General features: G+C 41.3%; 1 long non-coding RNA gene across 1 annotated transcript in view; it reads right to left on the reverse strand.

The window, feature by feature from the left end:
• Positions 1–20,604, reverse strand: part of LOC145432427 (uncharacterized) — a 432,207-nt gene that overhangs the window by 113,730 nt on the left and 297,873 nt on the right. The gene's annotated exons all lie outside the window — the stretch shown is intronic.

The following is a 20,604-nucleotide window of genomic DNA, read 5'->3' on the forward strand; positions in this document are numbered from 1 at the left end:
TTAATTTTCCAAAAATAATTAAAAAGATTCAACATCTTTCTTCAACAGAACTGCAGACTGCACAGATCGTACCTTCCCAAAGGAAAAAGTACTATAGCTTACTAGGGTATATTAGGCTTAACAGTTACTATATACAATAACGGACTTCTATACATTTTTACATCAGATTAAAACTTTGGGTGTAAGATTCAGATATTTATTTATTAAAAGCTAGACATTTTAAATGAGAATAAGAAAGAAAAGTATGTCTTTGTGCCCCCTTTTCCCTGTTCATGCCCTATCGGCCCCCCTGGCTAAACTCTGCTAGCTCCGCCCCTGCAAAGTTACCAGCTGTCAGCTATGTAGAAAAAGATCCTGGTGTAGAGAGTAATATTAAATAAATTCTAACAATAGATTATCAAGCTTAAATGTGCTGCTGTTGTTCAGCCGCTGGTTTCTTCTTTCTGGTGCAAAGTGGGCCAAAAACAAACAAGAGAGACGGACTCGCAACAGAAAAGCTGATCAGCTGATCATTAATCAGTTTCACGATTGAAGTAGCAGCAGGAGAGGGAGGGAGAGAGAAGAGGCAGTCACTCCATATATCGGTTGTTAAGCTTAACGCTGGAATGCTTTACATTCAGAGATGAACTTGCACACTTGCTTTACTTCTCTCTGGGATCACTTCCTCGTAGATGAAATGCCGGTTTGGTAGCGAGGCTACAAATACACACAGCCGCTCTATCACTGACGCATACTGCTACGTGCTACGGTTATGAGCCGAGTTACGCCGCAAGTTTTGTGAGGTGCTTTTTTGATATTTAATGGATTGGATTACATTTTTCTCCGATATCTGATCCAGTAATTTACGTCAGTATCGGACCGATACCAATACGTAATATCGGATCCGTCCATCTCTAATTCCTACTTATGTATGTGAATGTTAGCTACAAGCCTGCAGACATGCACAGTGTTTTTTAGATGGACTTGTTCTACTATATGTATATACATGGACTACGACTCCATAGGTCTAATTTAAAATCAACCTTTGTCAGGACACAAGACAGATTTTATGGCAGTCCATCCTCAACAGCACCTGAGAATTTTAATATTTATTTTAAACATCATAAATACAGTTCTGGCTTTTGTAACAAGCCACTTGAAAAATGGTGGAAAATTTAGCAAGTAATATCAATTTATAATTGTTTACCGATTTATTCCTCCACAGACTCCATGGACATGCTCTAGGAGAAGCACCAACAACTGCAGCATCTAAATGTATAAATGTATGTTTCTGCCCTATTATTCCTCATTTTCATACATAAAACATGCAGCGTTAGAACTGAATAGTCATTACAACAATAAGAGGGAGCTATAATGTTGGAGCAATTACAGTGATGAGCGCTTCTTTGCCTTTGGTGCAATTATCTCATGTCGACTTCCAGAACAATAGAAATGACCTTCACTGTTAATCTTTAATTAGGTTTTGCAGACACATCACAAATATAAGGATGTGAATCATTTCCAAAACAAGATCATGGGAATGCTGTGCTGTGATGAGTAACAGCTTTTTCCACTTCCACGGGTATTGACATATCCATGTTACATTAATGAATGAGTAATCCCTACATCAATACATCCTCAAATAAACGAGACATACAGTATCAGTAAACGCTGGGTTATATCTTTCAGCAGGTGAAGGGCATTTGGATAAACTCCTGCTTTACGTTACCAGAATTCTACGTCAGACGCCATCGCTGCTGCCCTTCACTGTCACGGCCCAGCGGCACGAGGGAACAGAGATGGACACAGGTGCAGAAACCAACCCGGAAGCGAGACGATAAGGGAACAAAGGATTTATTTCCGCCCACAGGCAAACACAAGCAAGAAAACAAAACGACGCCACCACACTAGTGGCGCGTAGGATAATCTAAGATAACGGAGGGTGACCTAAACACCTCTAGGAGACGGCTGAACAGCAGAGGCAGCGGGGAGGTGGAAACAGGACTAGGTAGCGGCCGGGGCACTGGAATAAGAGGAGATCAGGATCAGTGGGATCCAGCAGACAATCAACGATCCTCCACAGTTGAATTGAGTTGCCTTACTTGGTTTCAGGTGGAGGGGACAGGTGGGGCGGAAGGCCCGGAAGCGGTCGAGACGTGGGGAGGCAGGCAAGTGAGTGGTGGGCCAGCAGGCCACGTCGTATCAGCAGCAAGCGGCCCAGGTCCAGGAAGGCGGGAATGAGGGAGACCAAACCTCCACTCCAGGTGCTACCTCTGAGAACAAGAAGAACAAGTAAGTCATCACACGGATTCTGGACAGAGTTATGATGCTCCACTTGACTAACATGGGGATAGCAGATACTCAGGCGATGAATGGTTGAGAGCGCAGGTCTGATATACTGCCGGAATAATTGCTGACAGGTGGTCAGCCAGGGAGGAGCAACCGAACTCCGCCTAAAGGAGGAGGGGCCGCTGTTGGAGACCTGCAGGTACCCACCCAGACCATGACACCTCACTATTCCCTCTTACATTTGGAAAACAAAGACTCATACATCAGGGTACTTTTTGTTGATTACAGTCATAGCTGGTACTGACCATCGGGCATACCAGGTGATTTTTCTTTTTTATGGGCTGATGTGGGTTTTTTTTTCATAACGATATAAACAATGAGAGGTGATGGATTGGCCAGATGCTGGCAGATGTGTAAAAATAACTCAATTGTTTGGTGGTGGCTATGATGGGACTTCCACAGATTCAGTAACATTAGCAAGTGGTGGGGGCCAGCAGGTGGATGAGGGAAAGAGGAGGCAGAGCAGAGACCCAAGGCGGCCGTCGGTCTGGGTATCAGGGGAACTGAACTTCAGGTAAGAAGTTATGACCTGCAGTCTATCTGGGTCAGATATAATCCAAGTTTAGGCGTAGTTTATTTTCGTTGTGCTAACTTTTTACAGTCAGTTACAATAACTTGTACGGCGTACTAGCTAGCATGGTGGAGTTTCTATACAGCTGGGCGGGTGCTATGATATTACTGATAGTGAACTTTATCTTGTTCATAAGGTTAGTTAGTAGAGTTTCCAAAAACGGAATCGTCCCGTATTCAGAGAAAATATTACGAGTTTCATATTGAGCTGAAAAGGAACACAGTTTGTCCTGTACTTCAGCTAAAATGAAAAACAGACAAAGCTGGATTTATTCTGTGTCTTTACGCTGCAGCTGTTTCTTCTTCTCTCATTCCCTCCCCCTCCCTCTCCTGTTGCTACTTCAATCATGAAACTGATCAATGATCAGCTGATCGGCTTTTCTGTCGCAAGTCTGTCTCTCCTGTTTATTGCCCAGTTTGCACCAGAAAGAGGAAACCAGTAGAGGTCGCGCTAAACAACAGCAGCACGTTTAAGCGCGATGTTGTTAGAATTTATTTAATATTAATTTCTAGTATGGGAGTGTTGAAGCCACAGCTGTTAAAGCTGCTGGTCATGATATCGGTTTGGATATGTGGTGAGAGGGAAAGATGAAGATGAAACCAGGAGATGTCCTTACTGGATCATCAGAGCTGAACAGGTGATGGAGAAACAGGTTTAATTTTTAGGTGTCATGAATGAGTTGAAGGGAAGTTATAAACTGTTTCTGAAAGACAAATAACACCAGGATCCTTTTCTATAGCTGACAGCTGGTAACTGTGCAGGGGCGGGTCTAGCAGAGTTTTGCCAGGGGGCCAGGTAGGGCATTAACAGGGAAAAGGGGGCACAAAGAAATATTTTCTTTCTTATTTTCATTTAAAATATCTCACTTTCAACAAATAATTATCTGAATCTTACAACAAATGTTTTCATCTGATGTAAAAATGTATAGAAGTCCATTATTGTACATAGTCATAGTTTATCAGGGTCCCATCATAATTTCTTCAGAAGTAAGTAGTGTATATGATGCCAGTATTTTCCCACATTTTCTAGATACTGTATCGGTACTGTGTGTAAAATGTCATCAACAAGTAAATTAAGTTTTATTCTTTCTCACCTGTCTTTCTGTTTTCTTTCACTTTTTTAAGGTTGCCATCTTAGAAAAATAAAATTGCCCTGTCATTCTGTTTATTGATGTGGTAAATAAATAGTTTATGAAAATATCACTAAATCTGTCATTTATTATTTTTAATATTCAGTAATGGCCATGTGTCACCTCTAGTCTTCTCTGTCTTAATTTCAGGGTTCTACCATTAAGTTTATTAGATTGATACATATATATCAACAAGACAGTGTACATCACTGTCACAACAGTGTTGGTTTTCGTTCAAAGGCTTTATGGTTTTTCCTATAATACCTGATGTGCTGGTCTCTAGTCAAAATGCCCGGGCCGATTTTTTGTCCCAGTCCAGCCCTGAATACTGTCATCCCACAGAAACTCACTCACAAGCTGGCAACACTCGGCCTACACCCCATCCTATGTGACTGGGTGGGTGAGCAGCTTTAGATACCTAGGCGTCTACATCACTGAGGACCTCAGATGGACACTGAACACCACACAGCTGGTCAAGAAGGCTCAGCAGCGGCTGTATTTCCTGAGGAGTCTGAGGAAATTTGGTATGTCAGCCAATATCCTCTGTAGGTTCTACAGCTGCATTGTGGAGAGCACCCTGACCAGCTTCATCACTGCATGGCACGGCAGCACTACTGCTATGGACCGCAAATGTCTGCAAAGAGTGATAACAACTATGGAGAAGATCACCAGGACCCCGCTGCCCTCTCTGCAGAGCATCTACCATCGCAGAGTCCAGAGGAGAACTGGACTGTTCACACTTCTGCCCTCAGGACAAAGGCTTAGAAGTGTGAAATCCTGAACATCTCTTGAACACCTGATTATATAACCATTGTGCACAGGAGATAACATAAAAAGTTTATGATATCTATTTATTTATTTATGTAAGAATTAAGAATGGACTTGTTGCTCTTTGTCTGTTGTACCCTGCAGTACTTTATACTATGTAACATCCATGAATAGCAAAAGCTATGCCAATATATTTAATAGGTACTTGCCTGCCCAGATACTACTGAGCCAACTTTCTGCTTGGAGTCATACATTTTTTTTTCACTCCACCAATAGGATTACTAAAATGAAGTAAGACAGTAAGACCTGACGGTCAAATGAAGATTTGAGTATGCTGTGTACCAGTGCTGCAGCTATGGTTAACAGATGAACATGCTTTAAAATCTAAAATAAAAAATGGCCTGCCGCTTTTTACTCAGTCCCCAAGGACCCCAAAGCGCTTTACACTACATTCAGTCATTCACCCACTAAAGTGTGCGTGTTAGTCCCCATAGGGAAATAGTTCCTCTGCATTTAACCCATTCACACAGTGAAGCAGTGGGCAGCCGCCAGTGCAGCGCCCGGGGAGCAGTGTGTAGGGACGGTACCTTGCTCAGGGGTACCTCAGGGTAGCCGTTCAGTGGAGTCGAACCGCCGACCTTCCGATCATGGGGCCACCACTCTACCTACTGAGCTATCCCTGCCCGTACTCTGGCAATGGAAAGCTACATTGTAGCCACAGCTGTCCTGGGGCACACTGACAGGCGCACTAATCTAGAACAATTACCATAAACTTTTATTTGGTTTTTGTAACTCATGAAAGAAGCTGCTTCACTTTTGTGTATCTGCACTCCTAAAAAACTATTAAAATTCTTAGAACCCAATAATTGGGATAATTTTTCTTTGCTTTTTAACCCTTTAGAGCCGGTCGGAGCAGGCACGCTCTGTTTTACGTAACTATTTTTAAATCCCGGTAGCTCTGCAATCACGTAAGCTAGCGCAATAATTTTTTTTGCATATGAAACCGGAGGAGTTGTACTTACATCTTATACCATCAGCTTGTCCTAGGTCACAGTTTCCTTCCACATATAATTTTGCAAAAACTGCATAAAAAGCGCTTGCAGGAACAAAAACATAATATTCCAGAAACAGGCTTTGCCGATCCGATCAGCTGTTCATAACACTTCCTACATTGGAATAGACGTCAGCGCGAACTTTTGCATTTCCGCCATTACCTGCCCGAAACCGGAAGTGACGTCATTTTCGCGGAAATGTAGTCTTTTTTACCATCAGGGCCTCGGGGCCTATACTGGTCTTTTTAAAAGTTATCTTTGACTTTATGACTTTCTGTGTCGTTTCTGGGATGCTTAGGACTCATATTGCACTGCTGGAAATAGTTTATTTTGATGCACATGCTGCTTTTTTGCAAATTTGCAGTATAATATTTATTTTCGTTTTTCCTGCAGTCTATAAAAATTGGTGTATTTCAAAAATAAAACTATGAAGACACTCAAAATAAATTTCCTGTGGTGGGAAACTATTTTGTGCAACTTTTTTCTATTTACAGTTTTGAGGGATAAGCCTCTTAAATTTCTCTAACTACAAATATATGTTAAAAAAGCAAAAACAATTTTCAATTTTTTTGTAGTTTATTGCACTTTTTTGCAATTTATGTAATTACTATGCACTTAATGGATACATATTATTAAAATCTGGGCTATAATGGTTGTATTGATGTATATCAACTTGAAATGCTCCCAAAAATGGCTCCACAGCATGTAAAAATATAATATAAGCTCTGGCGGACTTGGTTCTATGGTAGGTCTTAAAGGGTTAAGGTCTAGGTCTAAGAATCGCTTGCAGGGTGAACATAGCTTAATAGTGCTCTGTAACAGTGAGTGCAAAAATTGTCTCTAGCACCTTTAGTATCTGTCTGTACTCTGTCCTTTTTTTTATAGAAACAAAACAACAACACCGTGCCACCGTGGTTAGCACTGTTGCCTCAAAGCAATCATTATCACCGCCAAACAGATACCATCAAGGGATACTGTTTGGGACCTTTCAGAAATCTTTAACCAACCAATCAATATGAAACATAGCATTATGCTAGTATTCCATGACCAAAAATGACATCCCTGTAAGAAAAACTAAATGACATGTATGTTTTTATTTTAATTCATAGAAATAGAAACTGCTCTTTTTAGGAGGGGGGGGGGGGGGGTATCTCCAGTTTAATTAATTTGATTATTTCTGAAAGTCCTTTTTAAAAAAAAATAAAAAATAAAAAATGGCAATGTTTGCGTGTGTCATAACTTAAGGAGGAATCATAGTGCAGTCTGCGTGATCACAATAATTGACCATTTACGGCCTATTTAGATGCACCTCTGAGATAAAGAGATCTAGAGCACAGCCAGACCCCTTAGGTGCTTAGAGGTCCAATTCATGAATGCACCTGATGTTCAGGTCTTGCCCTGAGGTAATCGTTATATAAGAGGCAGATTTTAATAAGAAAATCATATCAAACTCCAAGAGTGTCAAACATCTCACAGTCAAATCCAGTGGCTGTATGGATGCCAGTGGATTAGACTTTTTCATTGAATGCAGTTCATATGTGCTGAGTCTAAGGCCCCAGCTGCCCCTTTCTGCTTCATGTTATTAGTAGAGCACATATGAGACAGATGCAACCATGCCACCTGAGGCTTGATGAAAGATTCTAGAAATGTTAATATGCTAAATTGTTCACACATGCAAATAGGATGTGCCTTGAATGCAATTGTGCCTGCCTGAAACACACAGGTACTGCTTAAAGAGAGGACCTCATGTTTCACATATGCCTTAGCATATGTTCCATATGTGGTCTGCATATGGACTGGAAATGGTGAGCTATGCTGCACAGGGAATCCAACATTTCTGCCTCTTCGTGTAACAGACTTAACTAGAGGTTTTTCTTCACTTCAACTTTTTTTTTTACATACTGTTTAATACAACGGATACAAAAGTCAGCACACCTCATAAGATATATCATCAAGTTCAGCTGTTCTAGTAGGAATTCCTTTACATTTGCTTCTTCCAGACATAGTCTGCAAAGAGCTTACCAAGTATCAAAGGGATGTCTTTGTTGAAAGGTATCAGACAAAGGAGAGGTGCAACGAAAAAAAAAAAGAATTAAATATACCATGGAATGCAGTGAGGGCACTCAACAATAAGCAGAGAAAATATGGCACAACAATGACATTACAAAAGCCGATGAAAAGAAGAGAACAGATCAGGGAGGCTATCAAGAGGCCTAGATAATAAAAGAGCTGCAGGATTTTCTGGAAAGTACTGGTCGTGTGCCACATGTGACAACAATCTCTGTATTCTTCATATATAACTCAGTCTCACTGCAGTTCATGAAATAGTCAGAACCTCTAATCTACTGAAAAACAAAACAAAACAAACAAACAAAAAAAAAAAGCCTTGCAGGTCAAATCTCATCAGTCACTCCTGAATACCATTTGAATTACAGTTAAATCCAAGTCCAATCTATAAGTTCATTGTGGCCAATCTCCCCTTGGCACCTCTATTGCGATTTAGAAATGTCAACTTCTGCAAATCCAATCCTTTGAACTGCTCATCTTGCCAGAGACTGACCCACCACCTGCAGGCATCCCAGTTTATACTGTCAAGTACCCACTCGCCCCACCTCTCTATCTCTAATATCTAGTCAACCAATCGTCTCTCTTTACTCCACATTACATGACAAAAGTCATGACTAAATGTCCTTTTGGTGATTGCACAAAGCACAGGTTATCCTGAATGGTGGTGTATTAGAAAAGAAAACATATGATCATTAATGGTTTTTGCATATGATGAGTAACAGGTAACTAATTAACTCACAGGCCCACTTCACATAATTTGAGTGGTTCAAATGTACATCTGAGCAGTGTTAACAGGAATTCATCCATGTTAATCTCCAGTAAGAGAGACACAAATCTATTTTTCTTTCTCATCTGGTAGATTTGACTTTGATTAATCATGTGTCTGTTGGAGACCAACAAACTGTTATTATCCTATAACCTGTGACCGTGAACTGTAAATACACTGCAAAAGCTGTGTGTGGAGTGGTTTTAACAGTACATGACTTTTTTTTTTCCTGCAGTGGGACTTAAATTATCTAGTCTCATTGCAAATGCTTCTGGGTATAAGAAAAGTACAAAAAAGAGAAAATCCTCCCTGGATGTAGCTCATTTGCATGTGATTACTCTGGTGGATGTTAACAGATTACCATGGCAACCCTCATGCATTTTTAATATGGTCTAAATCAGTGTCTGTTATTGGATCCTTAGTCAAATTTTAATTAACAATCTACTCAATGGAGTCCCTTATAAAGACCTGGAATGTTTTCTAAGTCAATGTGATTTCTCTGACCTGTAATCTAATAACACTCTTTTAGTATGGGAACATGAACTGTTGCATTCTGTTTGTCAAGAATCTGGAATTTAGGCCAATAGTAGTTTAACTGGCAGTGTATTTAATACAGGGAGTGCAGAATTATTAGGCAAATGAGTATTTTGTCCACATCATCCTCTTCATGCATGTTGTCTTACTCCAAGATGTATAGGCTCGAAAGCCTACTATCAATTAAGCATATTAGGTGGTGTGCATCTCTGTAATGAGAAGGGGTGTGGTCTAATGACATCAACACCCTATATCAGGTGTGCATAATTATTAGGCAACTTCCTTTCTTTTGGCAAAATGGGTCAAAAGAAGGACTTGACAGGCTCAGAAAAGTCAAAAATAGTGAGATATCTTGCAGAGGGATGCAGCAGTCTCAAAATTGCAAAGCTTCTGAAGCGTGATCATTGAAAAATCAAGCGTTTCATTCAAAATAGTCAACAGGGTCGCAAGAAGCGTGTGGAAAAACCAAGGCGCAAAATATCTGCCCATGAAATGAGAAAAGTCAAGCGTGCAGCTGCCAAGATGCCACTTGCCACCAGTTTGGCCATATTTCAGAGCTGCAACATCACTGGAGTGCCCAAAAGCACAAGGTGTGCAATACTCAGAGACATGGCCAAGGTAAGAAAGGCTGAAAGACAACCACCACTGAACAAGACACACAAGCTGAAACGTCAAGACTGGGCCAAGAAATATCTCAAGACTGGTTTTTCTAAGGTTTTATGGACTGATGAAATGAGAGTGAGTCTTGATGGGCCAGATGGATGGGCCCATGGCTGGATTGGTAAAGGGCAGAGAGCTCCAGTCCGACTCAGACGCCAGCAAGGTGGAGGTGGAGTACTGGTTTGGGCTGGTATCATCAAAGATGAGCTTGTGGGGCCTTTTCGGGTTGAGGATGGAGTCAAGCTCAACTCCCAGTCCTACTGCCAGTTTCTGGAAGACACCTTCTTCAAGCAGTGGTACAGGAAGAAGTCTGCATCCTTCAAGAAAAACATGATTTTCATGCAGGACAATGCTCCATCACACGCGTCCAAGTACTCCACAGCGTGGCTGGCAAGAAAGGGTATAACAGAAGAAAAACTAATGACATGGCCTCCTTGTTCACCTGATCTGATCCCCATTGAGAACCTGTGGTCCATCATCAAATGTGAGATTTACAAGGAGGGAAAACAGTACACCTCTCTGAACAGTGTCTGGGAGGCTGTGGTTGCTGCTGCACGCAATGTTGATGGTGAACAGATCAAAACACTGACAGAATCCATGGATGGCAGGCTTTTGAGTGTGGAGATGTTATATTGGTTTCACTGGTAAAAATAAATAATTGAAATGGGTATATATTTGTTTTTTGTTAAGTTGCCTAATAATTATGCACAGTAATAGTCACCTGCACACACAGATATCCCCCTAAAATAGCTAAAACTAAAAACAAACTAAAAACTACTTCCAAAAACATTCAGCTTTGATATTAATGAGTTTTTTGGGTTCATTGAAAACATGGTTGTTGTTCAGTAATAAAATTATTCCTCAAAAATACAACTTGCCTAATAATTCTGCACCCCTGTATTTCTTTAGGTCTGCTCATTGTGGCTGACTTCCAAAGGCATCCCATGTAGAAATGTCTATACTATACAGCATTTAATGCAGAGTACAACCTAGACTAGAGTGGTTCTGGTCTCTATAGCTAATATTTGCTCTTATGACAGCTATGATATAGTATATTTAGCTATTACTGACATGTGACCACTCACCATGTGATCACTAATCATGTGCTTAAATTGTCTGGACATGACAGTTATGGTGACAATGTACAATGAAGTTAGGTACCTTGGTCTAGTGACCCAGTGGTTCTGAATTTCTATGTTATATTCTGTGACTTAATATTCCTATTATTTAGTTTCTGTATTTCTTGCTCCCTAAGTTATTTAGTATCTCTTGATTTCCAGTCTTAGGTTTTGTTTATATGCCTTCCCTGTGTTCAGTGTTATGCCTGTCTCTGTCTCAGTGTCAGGTTGTTTTGTTATGTTTCCTGTTTTATTTTGATAGTCCCTTTCCTGTGTCCATTTCTGGTTTGTACTATACTTTTTCCAAGTTTTTCTACTGCCGGGTTAATAGTTTTCTTGTGCTTATGTGATTCTGATTATGTTTTTTACCTCTACTGACTGGTTTAATTTGGTTGTTTAGTTTCCATCAGTGTTTCCCTTTCTATATGTCTTCAGTTTCTTGTCTCCATGTTTGTGTACCTCCGTGGCTCCCTTCTCTCCCTTTGTGTTGTCTGCATTTGGGGCCTCAGTCTCCGCTCCACAGAACAGTCTGACCACAATGCACAGAACCACCTCCTCATTCTCCGTGGGCAGCCATCGGCAAACCATGCGTCAGCCTGAGTACTACAGTCTCACACCAGAGCAGTCTTTTTTTTTAGTTCTTGGCAATAACTTGGCACCCAGTTCATCCCCCTCACCAAGGCTGCCTGAACTACCAAAGGCTCGGCCATCAGGCATGTCTAGGGCATTCTCAGCAACTTTCACAAACTGTAAGCTAAGCTCTCTGAGAGAAAACCCATCTGTGTTAATTATGTGTGTTTTGGATCAGTTCACTGTGTTCAGCCAGCTATTTCATAGACTGATTGTGTTCTTGAACCAGTCCTACGTAAGACTCAATCTATCTGCCAGACAGCTGCTCTGTTGAGTACTGAGTTCTAACGACTTTTGTGATCCTCTGTCAGCACCTGTAAAGACTGTTTTGCTCTTGTTTGTTGTAAGGCTGTCCTTCCACCTTTGACCATCTCTGAGCCTCCTCGTCCTTCTCCTGTTCTTACTCCACACTAAGCCTTGTTGTGCACCTTTGACAAATACAAATACATAACTGTTCCTAGGAACCAGTACAAGTATCTCGTCCAATGTGGCACACTACTCTTAAGCAATAAGCACATGATTTCATCTCATTACATTGATCAGCCATTTTATTAGTTACATCTCGTTACTAGATTCGTCTGCCTTTTGACTTCAGAACTGCCTTACTTGTCCATGACACAGATTCAACAAGGTAATGGAAACATTTGCCAGAGATTTTGGTCCATATTGACATGACAGGATCATCAAAATGATCAAAAACAATCATTTCTGTCGTTTCTTTAAGTATCCTGCTTTATATTTGCTTTTTTGTGATCCACTGTGCTCAGCTAGTTTCTAAGCTTGTCTTGTTTATTCTTGTTTGGAAGGTAGCATATAAAGGGTTTATCAAAACTTGTTCACGGCAAAAAGAGGTTTCTGTGTCCTGAAAAGCAATATTAAAACTGCTCCATAGCAAGAGCTATAACTGTAGATTTGGGTTTGTTTCACTTCAGTTCAATAAAGTAATGCCACCAAAGATAAAAATAATCCTTATTTATAAAAAACATTTATCCTGACATTTTCAGCCCAACAATTTTGACAAAATATGTGTTTCCACTATTGGAGCACATTTAAATCTTCATGTTGACAGTTCTTATAGCAGCTCAACTTTATATCATCAAGTTTCACAATCACATTTCTGTCTTTTCTTCTGTTTATGCCATTGTGGCTTGTGTATAACAGTCTGCTTGGCAAATGTTAAAGGGACAATAAGTTGATTAGAACCATGCAAAGCCCCCAAATTCCCCACATAATTCTTTTGGGAAAAATGCTGAAACAATTAGAATAGAATGAATACAGATGAGGATAATCCCTCAGCTTTTGAAGTTTGACATTTTACGATATCAACTGTGATCTCGATGACTCAGATTGGATTATGCCATTGATTAAGCCTTGTCCTAGACCATCGATTTTTTTTCTGTGGAGGTTTTCTGGGCCTTTCTTTTAGTCTGGGACTAGGCATAATCCATGTTTGGGAAACTTGCCAGATGTGTCTTAACTTTCCCCACAGATTTATACTTTGTGACCTCTGTTACCAGCTCAGAATTTGGTCTTTCTTGGACCACGACTGATAACGCAATTAATGGGAATTACGTTTTTAGTTTAGACAAAGGGCCTTACAGACTAAAGAGCCAGTAATTAACAAGAAGCTGCATAACTCCTGTTAAGAGGGTGGAAGTAACAAAGTACAAATACTTTGTTATTGTGCTTAAGTAAAATTTTCAGATATCTGTACTTTTCTGACAACTTTTTACATTTACTCCCTACATTCTTAAATAAATATCTGTACTTTCTAGTCCTTACATTTTCAACATGTACTACTTTTGGTTTAACAAATTTGAGGGGAATCATTATTTTATCACTGCGAGCCTTCAAATACCAAACCGATTTGAGTCTAAACAGTAAGACAAGAAAGAAAATCTTGTTCATGTATTAATCACCAGGTCATGTGGCACAAAAAGAGATGAAAGAGGAAAAACTGTGTGCCATATTCAGGGGTTAAAGTGGGCTGTTATTTTGATTTATTTAACTAAAAAAAATTTTGGGTTGTTTTTTTTTTTTAACTTTTTGGCACAAAACCAAAAGTTGCGGTTGTGGTACTTGAACATTTTGCTAGCCCTACAAAAGAAGAATCAAAATAAAGGGAGTGATATTTTTTAAGGGGCAGGTAATTTCAAATGTAATGTTTCTAACAGCTCAACAAACATCAGTGGTACTGTGTATTGCTAGCTAAAGGTCCAGCTGATGTATTTCACAAGGAGAGAAAAGAAAGAGAGCTAACTTCACTCAGAGAGGGAGAAAGATAAGAGAGACAGGAGAGGAAGAAGATAGGTTAGATTTAAAGTAAAGGACTGCTCAGTGGGATTTGATGAACTGGAAATTTAAAGTGTACATGTAAGTTCTCATGTTTTTAAATCAGATTTTGGGTCTGTACATGTGACATTATGTTTTTTCATATTGTGAAACATGCTGCCAAAAAAACTGAGATAGACTAACTGTTTAAAGGTTGCATGAAAATCCTCTGCAGGTTAGTGCAGGATGAACAGATTAGTTTACTGTACTGTGATAGATTTAAAGTAAAGAACAGTGTGTGTCAGAGTTAGCAGATATGAATTTGAAGTTAAGTGGATGATGCTTAGATTCATTCGCTGAATTCCACCTTCATACCAACTTTATACTGTCTAATATAAAGACAGTATGAACAGTGTACTGTCAGTGTAGAGGATGGAAATCAGCCAGGCAAACTCAAAAAAACAACTGCTGACATCTGGTCGACTTCACTTGTGTAAATCCACAAAGCGCAGCAGGTCAGCTGATCACAGCTTGTACATTAAGAATATCTACTGGGACTGTAACTTTATTATTACTTTAATAGAAACAGGTGGTAGAATTTTCCTTCAAGGAGCTATTTTTACTTTCTTGCTTTGAGTAGATTTCAGAGCCAGTGTTTTTCACTTTTACTTGAGTAAAGAAGTTGATTCAGTATTTCAACTTTTACTTTAACACTAGTACCTGTACTTCTACTTAACTACAGAATGTCTCTACTTTTGCCAACTCTGCTCCCATCTAAATTCATCCTAAAACTCAGTTTAGCAAAACTATTTCAGCTAAGCACTTTATTTGGGACTCCAAGCTCTAAAAACCATTACTATAACATTAAAATGCTCACCTTTACTGAACAGCACTATAGATGTAGGACATAAAACACCTGGTTAGAAACTGAGCTGTTTTTTCATCAACAACTATTTGAGTATAGTAGCCGTAGACTCAATATCCTTCCTTCAAAAACAAGGTTGGGGAAATCATTCCTCATGCAGTTTCTCATAAACAGCATTTTGCATGCATTGGAGTACCAGGCTTTGGCAATGTAATCAACAATATTAAAATGCCAAAATGCATTTTTATACCAACATTAGAGCTTCATCCAAAGTACTGAGTCTTTCCCGAGATGTAAACAAGCCCCCAGCCTTTGAACAAATTGAAAGTAAATAGTTTTGGGAAATGGGGGAAAAAAACTGTAAATCATGTTACTGCCGTTCACTGGGGCACATATTCCTTGAATATGTTTGCTCTTGGAGTGCTTAATTTGGGGATATTTATGTGGAAACTCTCCTGCTGCATTGTGAACTGTAATAAGCTAATACTTACTCATTCAAGTCCCAGGCTTTCTATTTGAGTGGGAGGTCTGCCGATGACCTGACGATTTTGTAATTAGAGTGCACATGATCTAGTAGGCTGACTGTGTAAGTATGTGTGACACAAATACAGAAGATGTGGTTCAGCTAAAAGTGTATGGGTGTGTGTGTTTACATGAGAGATCTCAAGTGTTACAAGTGCTATCTGGTGCCCCACAGATGGGATACTTCCCACTGCGTCTGTGGGTATTATGTGTGTAAAACAAGTGTTAAGTACGGCTTGTGCAATGTTCTGTTTATTGTGTGTAAGATGAAAATTTCACACAGCCCATGTTAGACACTTGCCTCAGACTCACTTTAACCTACAGTGGGGCAAAAAAGTATTTAGTCAGCCACCGATTGTGCAAGTTCCCCCACCTAAAATGATGACAGAGGTCAGTAATTTGCACCAGAGGTACACTTCAACTGTGAGAGACAGAATGTGAAAAAAAAAAAATCCATGAATCCACATGGTAGGATTTGTAAAGAATTTATTCGTAAATCAGGGTGGAAAATAAGTATTTGGTCAATAACAAAAATACAACTCAATACTTTGTAACATAACCTTTGTTGGCAATAACAGAGGTCAAACATTTACTATAGGTCTTTACCAGGTTTGCACACACAGTAGCTGGTATTTTGGCCCATTCCTCCATGCAGATCTTCTCGAGAGCAGTGATGTTTTGGGGCTGTCGCCGAGCAACACGGACTTTCAACTCCCGCCACAGATTTTCTATGGGGTTGAGGTCTGGAGACTGGCTAGGCCACTCCAGGACTTTCAAATGCTTCTTACGGAGCCACTCCTTTGTTGCCCGGGCGGTGTGTTTTGGATCATTGTCATGTTGGAAGACCCAGCCTCGTTTCCTCTTCAAAGTTCTCACTGATGGAAGGAGGTTTTGGCTCAAAATCTCACGATACATGGCCCCATTCATTCTGTCCTTAACACGGATCAGTCGTCCTGTCCCCTTGGCAGAAAAACAGCCCCATAGCATGATGTTTCCACCCCCATGCTTCACAGTAGGTATGGTGTTCTTGGGATGCAACTCAGTATTCTTCTTCCTCCAAACACGACGAGTTGAGTTTATACCAAAAGTTCTACTTTCGTTTCATCTGACCACATGACAGTCTCCCAATCCTCTGCTGTATCATCCATGTGCTCTCTGGCAAACTTCAGACGGGCCTGGACATGCACTGGCTTCAGCAGCGGAACACGTCTGGCACTGTGGGATTTGATTCCCTGCCGTTGTAGTGTGTTACTGATGGTGACCTCTGTTACTTTGGTCCCAGCTCTCTGCAGGTCATTCACCAGGTCCCCCCGTGTGGTTCTGGGATCTTTGCTCACCGTTCTCATGATCATTTTGACCCCACGGGATGAGATCTTGCGTGGAGCCCCAGATCGAGGGAGATTATCAGTGGTCTTGTATGTCTTCCATTTTCTGATGATTGCTCCCACAGTTGATTTTTTCACACCAAGCTGCTTGCCTATTGTAGATTCACTCTTCCCAGTCTGGTGCAGGTCTACAATACTTTTCCTGGTGTCCTTCGAAAGCTCTTTGGTCTTGGCCATGGCGGAGTTTGGAGTCTGACTGTTTGAGGCTGTGGGCAGGTGTCTTTTATACAGATGATGAGTTCAAACAGGTGCCATTCATACAGGTAACGAGTGAGGGACAGAAAAGCTTCTTACAGAAGACGTTACAGGTCTGTGAGAGCCAGAGATTTTCCTTGTTTGAGGTGACCAAATACTTATTTTCCACCCTAATTTACGAATAAATTCTTTACAAATCCTACCATGTGAATTCATGGATTTTTTTTCACATTCTGTCTCTCACAGTTGAAGTGTACCTCTGGTGCAAATTACTGACCTCTGTCATCATCTTAGGTGGGGGAACTTGCACAATCGGTGGCTGACTAAATACTTTTTTGCCCCACTGTATGAAGGATGCTATCATTGTGTGTAGCAAGGTATCAGCAATAAATCAAATGTAATGTAAGTACATACTGTGAGCGCTCCCCAATAGGAGTCATATGGTTAACAAGCATCCGTCATTTCAATATTCTAAATCTAACAAGACAGACCTTTAGGAGGACATGTTTGTTTGTTGTTTACGCTTCAGTCAGATAAGAAGATCAATATGCTTTTTCATGTGTGTCTGCTCCATCAATAGGTCAGCCACTCAAAAATGCCAATGTGCTTTAATTTGCTCTGTTATTTACACAACTATTTTATTTTCTTAAATTTAAAGGATTTGGTTATTTTAGAGTCTGGTTTGTTTTTTTTGGGGGGGGGGGGGGTTTGCCGAATTTGCAAGACATTTCCAAAGTGAGGGTGGATTGCCATTCATTTTCTATAGCGGTGATTTGTAACCGGGAACAACAAAGTTGATTAAAACACTCAAAATTCAACGAAAGAGGTGCTCTTCACTTTTATATGTTCAAGTGCATAGTGTGGAGGATGTCATCAGGCCTCGAGGCCATTGGATGTAAAACAGAATATTTATGAGTTTTTTAATTTGTAAAAAACGAACACGACTGTCATGGTCGGACGGTCCTTCCCGGGCGACCTGCCTGTGTGTATATGTGTGCGTGTGTTTCTCTCTCTCCTCCTCCTCCACCCAGCGGTGACACACCTGCACCTAATTTGCCACCCAGCTGTCACTAATCATCCTTCGTTGTGGGCTGAGGTATTTAACAGTGTGTCCAGATGGCAGTCGATGCTGGATTTTACTTGAAGCTCGGTAGTAAAGAGTGTTTTGTGACTTGCAACTTAGCTTTAGCTGGCTAGCCTTCTCACCTGTTGTTTTTGCTCGTTTGTAGGAGGAAGAGATACGGAGCTGGAGGTTGGAGAAAAGGAGCCCGCGGGATTAAGCTATCGGAGCAGAACACACACTCGGAAAATCACCTGCGGTGCACCTGGGAGTTTGGAGAAGATCACTGTTGGACTTTGCACTTCACTTTGTGTTTTGAGACTGTTTTTGGGCACTGTAAATAAACGCACTGTGTACTTCGCATCCAGAGCTCCGCGACTGAGTCCGTATTTTCCCATTACCCGTGACAGAACAATCCAGCCAGCAATGGAGCTCGCGCTTCAAGCTGAACGGTTGGAACGGCATGAAAAGATGCTGCAGCATGTGGCTACAGGTGGTATCTGAACTGAAAGGTATGTTGCTTGCTACACCTAGAGCACTCGTTCATCCACCAGAGCCCCCTACACAACCACAACCACCAGTAGAGCTTCTAAATGTATCAGCGGCCTGTCCCCTTCCTCCATCTCCACCTCCGCCACAGCGAGAACACACATTACCTGTACCTGAAAAATTCAGTGGAGATTTGGACAAAAGCCGGGGATTTTTGACTCAGTGCTCTCTGATTTTTAGGCAGCAGACTCGAGCTTATGCCTCTGATATTGCTAAGATCACCCTCATGGTGGAGCTCATGACCGGACGAGCACTGCTCTGGGCTCAAGCAGTCCTGAGCGCCCAACCTTCCATCTCATATAGTGATTTTTTTTTGAGCAAATTTCGGTGTGTGTTTGACAAAAGATCTAAACCTGACAGTGCTGCTCATCGCATGGTTACTTTAAAGCAGGGCCGGTGGAGCGTGGCAGACTTCTCCGTGGACTTTTGGATCTTGGCCGAGGAGACGGGCTGGGAGGAAAAGGCGCTATGGGGAGCATTCCTAAACAGCTTAAATGAGAATGTCAAACGTGAGTTGGCCACTAAAGAGCTTCCTAAATCGTTAAGTGCCCTGGTTAACATGTGTATCAGTCTAGACGACCATATGCGGGAGTTTGGCAGGCGGACTGGAGATGGGCGAAGGTCAGTAGGGGGCGTAGTTCCGGCTGGACTCCCATCTCTCGAGTGGAGAGAGGAGGGACCGGACTCACCTGCTGACGAGGAGCAACCCATGCAGCTGGGACGGACTAAATTCACCCGGAGCAGAAGACAACTGGTGGGTGAGTGTTTTGTGTGTGGGAAGAAGGGGCATTTCGAGGACGCCTATCCCTCACGGCTAAAAGACTCAGCCCGTCAGTAAAGGTGGGGATACTGACGGGTGCACCGGTGAATACATTCCTCCACCTCAGCTGCCACGCTAAATTATGGTTTCTTTCCTGCACCCATTCTTGTGATGCACTAATAGACTCGGGAGCTGAACAAAGTTTTTTGGATGAGAAAACTTCTTTTTACAGCGAAAAAAAACCCCCTAAACTTCCAAGCAAGCACCGAGTGCGCTACGATGTAATGGGAAACTCACAGAGAAACTCGCGGATTCTTCCACTGACCGCTGTGGCACACCTGTACCAGGGCAAACCTCCACCTACGCCACTCCTGCTTTACAGGTGAAAATAGAGCAACAGGACCGCTAGTCTTTGATTTTATATATTTCCTGCTGTGTTTTAATTGCATCTATTTGAAAGACAGTGTAAACACACACAAAAAAAATTTATGTGCTGGAATGTGCAGAAAATAAGTTTAAGTGTTAAACAAATTTCTTCCAGTCAGAGAATGTTGCATATAATTAAATTTTTGCTTGATGCATAAAGTTAAAAGGTTAAAACTAATAAAACAAATTTTAAAAAGACACTTTTCCATTTGATTACATTTTGTATGATGGATTATGCAGAAAAAGTAGAATTGGGCTGAAAGATCTATCGTTTTATCACCTATTCAGGTTATAAATCGTGTTTTTAAAAAGTAACTAAGTCACTAAGTAATTAATTACTTTTGAAAATAAGTAATCAGTAAAGTAACGGGATTACTTTTTTGGGGAAGTAATCGGTAATTAGTTACTGATTACCTTTTTCAAGTAACTTGACCAACACTGGCGCTTAATGGCAGGCCTTTAGCTGCTATCACTCACCGCACTCAAGAAATCACACTCACTCTCTCCGGCAATCACACTGAACAGATGTTCCTGTTTCTCTTCAAGGCACCTGATACACCCTTAGTTTTGGGATTTCCCTGGTTCCAGCGACACAATCCACAGATTGATTGAGCCAAGGGATTTGTCGTGGGGTGGAGCACCCGTTGCCATGAGCAGTGTTTACGCTCTGCGGTGCCGGGTTGCATGTCAGACGATCCTGCGGGGCCGCCCACTCGCCCCGACTTGTCAACCGTGCCCACTGAATATCATGATCTAGGTCGAGTCTTTAGCAAAGACGGGGCCCAATTGCTGCCCCCCCATCGTCCGTACGACTGCGGGATTGATTTGCTCCCAGGCGCCCCCTTGCCCACTAGCCGACTCTACAGTATCTCGAAACCTGAGCGCGAGTCTATGGAGCGCTACATTACCGACTCCCTGGCAGCAGGCATCATCTGTCCCTCCACCTCT

The sequence above is a fragment of the Astatotilapia calliptera genome, chromosome 2 (genome assembly GCF_964374335.1).
Source record: "Astatotilapia calliptera chromosome 2, fAstCal68.1, whole genome shotgun sequence".
Lineage (NCBI taxonomy): Eukaryota > Metazoa > Chordata > Actinopteri > Cichliformes > Cichlidae > Astatotilapia > Astatotilapia calliptera.